The sequence below is a fragment of the Penaeus monodon genome, chromosome 11 (assembly GCF_015228065.2).
Source record: "Penaeus monodon isolate SGIC_2016 chromosome 11, NSTDA_Pmon_1, whole genome shotgun sequence".
Classification (NCBI taxonomy): domain Eukaryota; kingdom Metazoa; phylum Arthropoda; class Malacostraca; order Decapoda; family Penaeidae; genus Penaeus; species Penaeus monodon.
The window spans coordinates 36,319,975-36,326,320 of record NC_051396.1 but is presented as its reverse complement, the minus strand read 5'-3'; positions in this window follow the sequence as shown (position 1 = coordinate 36,326,320).

Sequence of the window (6,346 nt, the reverse complement as noted above, 5' to 3'; positions counted from 1 at the left end):
GTTTTTTTAATCTTTGAATCGGAAGTCGTAGCAGATATCCGAAAAACTAAACTGTCCGCATACCGACAAATATGTTCCCTTCTTTGGATAACGGGATTTTACGTTTTAAAAATTTCATGTATTAATGTGGGGTTATATGTAATGTAATATATGTATGTGTAAACTATAAAACCCATTATATATAATATTTTATATATATATATTATTATATAATATATTATAATATTATTACATGTTGTATTATAAACAAAAAATTCAAACAACCATCCATACCATATACACACACACACACAGGCTTTCATGTATATAGGGTATGTACGTATGACGTATGTATAACAAACAATAAAAAATTTTTTTTGGTGTGGTGTAGATTGTAGGTGTAAAAAACGTTCTAGCTTTAGTTTACAGTCTTTTTTTTTTGGATGCAGCGTCCAAGAAAGTACTCCAAAGACCACTGTCCACTTTGACAAGTTTTCAGTTTCTTCCCGCCGTGGTATTTCTTCCTGCTCGCCCCTTTCCCCTTTGTAAAAAGGGTGCCCCCTGCTGAGTGTATTTTGGTATTTGTATGCTCTTTTTGCATTTTTGCCCCAACTAAAAGGGTTTGAATGTACACATAACAGTACGAGTGACTGTATTTTCCCCCAACTCTTTTTTTTGAATATAGTGTATCAGAAACCCGCAAAGAGTACATCACACAAATAGTTTCTGTCCCCCTTAAACTTTGTGATGTAAAAAAGTAAATACTTAAAAAGAGGTATAGACGTCCCCAAACATTTTAATTCAGGACATGTCACCACCTATTGCTGTCCCATCGCCAACCACAGAGCCTTGTCTGCGAAAAGCACGGCAGGCACCTAGGTTCCCTCTTTGTACATCAGTTGCCTTACACCAACCCCAAACCCAGAGTCTCACCTTTGGTATCCCCGGGCCCCCACCTGATTTCTGGCTTTCCCCCCACTTAAACCCCTGCTAAAAAGGGCCTTGGGACGCCGCCGTTTCCCTTCCCCATGACAGCTGCGCGCTGTGCTTCATATGCCTTTGGTTAAAAAGCAATAGGACCTTGGGGTAAATTCTCTTTGAGGAAACCGGGGCTCTAGCAAGATCTTCTTCCCAAGGGATCTGCCCCCCCCAAACCCCTAAGTGTTATGGTTCTTGTGGGACTTTGACCCCGCGGCCCAGGTCCTGTTTTGCTGTCTGCCCCCCGTGGTCCATGGTACCCATTTTTGGAAAACCACATCGCCCCCTCACCATTTTTATGAGGTAAGTTTCCTACCATAAACTTCAAAAAGTCCATCCTGAAACAAAAAACCACCTCCTTCTTTCGTCAGGGGTTCGGCTCCATTTCCCCCAGGGCCCGAGGCAGGGAAGTACTTGTCCACTTGGGGTAAAACCTGTGACTTGTGTGGGAAGGTGTGCCGTTCAGTACGTCCTACCTAAGCATTGGGCCTGGTGGCCCATATAGTTTGGGATGCTGTTAAGAAATCCTTTACTCCAACTATGCCTTCAACCCTGGCATCCCTCACTATTAATGATGAACCCAACAATTCCCCCCCAAGATTTTCATGAAGTTTCTGCACACTCTAACACTGGTGCCTAGGTCTCTGTTGGTAGCCCATCATTACTGGCTACCACGGGCCACTGGTTACATCACAACACTCATCATTCCTGAGGATAGTGAACAGCAGTCCACGCATATGTTTTGAAGTGTATGCACTTTTCTCAGTCCCCCAGCAGAAAAATCTCTTGATTTGTCCCCCCTTTCCCTTTCCCAGCCCCTCAGCAATATATGGTTCGCTACAATTTGTACATCACGTTAAATGTTCTGCTCCCCCCTGCCCCCAGTCGGCCCCCATGAATCACTTGAACCAAGGTGCTGTTCCCCATGCTGTCCACACACCTGCATGGGTGCCGCACCACTGGAAGGAGAAGGTTAAAGCAGAATGGAGCGCAATGTGACTATGGGTATCATTAAACCTGTGCTTGTGGGAACCCCCACTACTTGGTGCTCACATATGGTAGTCATGACCAAGAATAGACACCCATGCCACACAAAGGACTTACAAACTTTAAACCATACACCAAGTCCGTTCAATCTTGCACAGTCTGTCCCTGCTGAGTGACCTAGATGCTTAAAATGGTTACCATGCTGTCCTAAACCCAGAAGACGGCAGTCCCCGATTTTTCACAGAATTTTGGGCGTTCCACTATGTTAAACACCTACAAAAAACCCCGCTGCTGAGCTCACTCGCCGATTTGATGAAATTATCTGTGATGTCACTCAGATGGGGCAATGCTCAATGATACACTCCCCTGGGGTGCAATATTTGGGGGGATTCTGAAAAAATTTATTTCCTTAAACCCCTTTTCAAAAAATGGCATCAATTCAAACCCCGAGAAGTTGTATTTTGCGAACCTCTGTGGATTTTTTCAAGGCCCCCATCCCCAACGTCTTTACCCCTTTTACATGCTAAGCCTTTGTATTTCCCCTCCCCCTCCCCTCAGACATTCCGGGTCCCTCGCTCATGGTTTGGCTTGGTTGAGCAAGTGGCCTGGGTACATTGCATCAAACCTGGAAAGACACCCTTCCATGACATGGTGCATTCTTCCCAGCAATTTTTATTGGGATGATGCCTTAAGCACTACCTTTCAGCACCCCAAGAACCATTTTGATCGAAGTTGGGGGTCTACTTCCCTTGCAAGACTGAGAAAATCTAAATTTGGGATTCCTACCTACGCAGTACTAACCCCCCACTCCCCAAGCCCCCACTGGTTCGTGATCATGCTTTACTAATTCTGCAGATTCTCGCTATACTCCTGTGGAGGGTGAAGCTTTAGCAGTAGCAGATCCCTTAAACGGGCAGGGTGTTCCCTGGGCGTCTAAACCCCATTTTTGTAGTCAAAATGCCCCTTCCCCCAAACCCGTCTTTCCCCTAAAGGGCGCCCTTGATACCCTTTACCCTCCAACCACCCGAAAATGCCATGGAATGAGCAAAGTGATTCCCCCTTGCCACTGACTTGGTAACCACTACAGCCAAACTCTCCACCCCTGATAGAGATCCCATCATTGCCAATACAGTTATTGCTATCCTGAATGAAGCTTGTCATGGCGGTGCCACCTCTTAGAGTAAGCTACAATCCACAGGTGCGAGGGATCCCGCTTAAGTCTCCCTTCTGCAGACTGTGTAGGACAGTTTCTCCGGGAAAGAGTCAAGATATCCCAGGGGGGAGCTCGTGTCCCTGAGCAGATTTGATGGTATACCCTTATAAAGAGTTGTCTTTCCCAAAACTTTAGGGCAAGAGAGTTTTGTCCCCCTTTTGTACCATCCGCAACCCCCTTTTTCACTTCTGTGCGAGTGTTTTTTGGTCATAGCCGCTCCATTTTTTCGAGAGAGTTTTTGGGGGCTGGGCAGGTTTTCTTTGTGGGGTTTGTTTTTCGTCCCCCCTAAATCTTTTTGGAAAAAACAAAGACATAAAAACCTCTGCAAAACCATGCCCAGTTTTTGTGCACCTGGGAAAGAAACCGCCGAGGTGCAGGGAAGGCAACCTTCCTAATCTTTTCCCAGGCAGCCCCTCAACTTCTCCATGTGGCAAACCCAAATGGAAATAACAGTTATGACATCAGCTTAAAGGAAATGGCAATAAAGCTTAGTTTTTTTCCCTCGAAATCTGTCAGATTTTTTTACTGTACCCCCCCTTCTTTTTACCAGGTAGTGACAAAAAACACGGTAGAACACCCCTGTGTATGTATGCGAATTTTCGTTACACTTTTTCTAAAAAACTATTTTGAAGGTCTGTCGACGAACCAAATTTTGCAGCGCCAAGAAGGGACGATGGGCTGGAAGATTCTATTCCGTCTGCTTATATCGAGAATTTTACCGACCGTCGTCCGCAGTCCCCAAACCCCTGGGTCTATCTGCCGCCCCCGTCAAAAAACCCTCTCCGCGTTCCCCTGGCTAAGGTCTCCCCCACCACATTTCTTTTTGCCGCGCCACTCTAGGAAAATAGACCCCAAACCTTTGTTTTCCGGGGATTAGCAAATGAGTATGAATGGGGTTCTGCCATTTATCAATTCTCCCATTAACAGCGTGGACTCTGGCGGCACAGTCTTTGACTTTGCACATCTAGTAAACCTTTTTTCGTCCCTTTTTTTACCTTTTAAAAAGAATGGTGCCCTGCAATTGTTTTTTTTTTCCTCTAAAGCTGGATATTTGGCAACTTCTAGGGAGTGGGGGCATGGTAGGGGAAAAAAAAATTTCCCTCAAGGGAAAACATCAAATCGGGGTAAGGGGGTTTGGGAAGCTTGGGGCTGCCCACGCAAAAAACAAAAACATAAATAAAATTGGCATATAAAAACACGAAAAAGCAAGCGATTGTCATTAAAAAAAACCAAGCCCAAGGCGCCAGGCATACATTTGGGAAAATGCATGCCCTCAGTAAAAACGGGACATCGTAATCTGAGGCCGCGATATAACCTAAACCCGTCGTGGTGTGTGTGGTGTGTGTGTGGTGTGGTGTGTGTGGTGTGTTTGGTGTGGTTGGTGTGGTGTGTGTGTGGTGTTGGTTGTGTGTGTGTGTCGTGTGTTGTTGGTTGTTTATAAATATTTATAATTCAAAATATATATACATTATAAAATAATTAAAAATTTTATATATATAAAATATATGTATAATATTATATTATATATTATATATAAAATTTTTATTATTTTCCATAATTATTATTATATATATAAAATTTATTTTTTATAATTTTTTTTTATATTCTATATATATATAAATATAAAATTTTATAATTATATAATATCTTTTTATATATTTATTTTAAAAATAATTTGCATATAATGATATATATTATAATAAATACATATGTGTATATTTGTATAATTATTATATATATAATATATTATAAAAATTTTAAAAATTTTATATAAAATTAATTTAGGTGATAAAGTAAAGTTGAAATTGTGTATATTTTTTTGTATCTTGTATGTGTTTTTTCTTATTTATTATTATATATATATTTTTTTATATTGTGTGTGTGTGTGGTGGTGGTGTGTGTGTGGGTGGGGTGGTGTGTGTGTTGTGTGTTGTGTGGTAGCCCCAATATGTGTTATATTTATCTATTTATTTAATACTATTTTTATATCTATTGTTATATAAAAATTATATTATAATAATATAATTTTATATATTTTTATATATATATTATTTATATTATTATTTTAAATATTAATTTTAAATTTGCAAAATTATGTATATATATACACATATAAAAATATTAAATTTTAAAATATTTTAATATTATATATATATATATATAATATATATAAAATTATACATGTGGTGTGTGTATTTTAATATATTTTTATTTTTAATAATATGTATATATAAAAAATTTTTATATATAATTATATTTTTTATAATATTTATATATAATAAAATATATTATAATTTATAATAAAAATATATATTCTATATATTTGCTTGTATGATTAAAATTAATATGTATATATATAATATATTATATATTTGATATAAAAAATTAAAAAATATTTTATATTTTATTTATATATAATATGTATATAAATTAATTATTTAATAATATATTTTATATTTTAATATTTTTAATATGGATAAGATAGATAGAAAAATAGTAAAGTTTTTAATTGTTAAAATGTATGTTTTTAATGTATTTATTATAATATTTATATTATTTATAATATATAAAAATATTTAATATATTATTATATTATTTTATATATTTTATCTGGTGGTGTGTGTTGGTGTGTGGTGTACCGTATGGTATATATTTATCTATTTACTTAACATTTTATTAATCTTTTTGTTATATAAATAATATATATTATATATATTAATATAATTATTTAATTATTATTTTCCATATTTTCATATATATGTATATATTTTATATTATTATATTATATATATAAATAATTAATATTATATAAATTATATAATATTAATATATATATAATGATAATCCCTTATATTATATTTATATATATAATATTTTTTTAAAATTTATAAATATTATTTTGGATAATTAGATAGAAAAGTTGTATATGTGTAAAATTTGTTTGTATTTTTTTTTAAATTTTTTATTATTTATAAAATTATATATTATATATATATATATTATTTTGGGTGTGTGTGTGGGGTTGTACAAGATTGTATACTTTTTATCTTTTTTTAAACTATCTATTTTTATATTATTTGTTTTTATCAATATCTATTTATCTAATTTCCCATCCATTTTCTATTCAAACCCATTTATTATTTCTTTATCAAAGGAAAAAGGAAATCAGGGAATAGGTAGTCCCCCGCG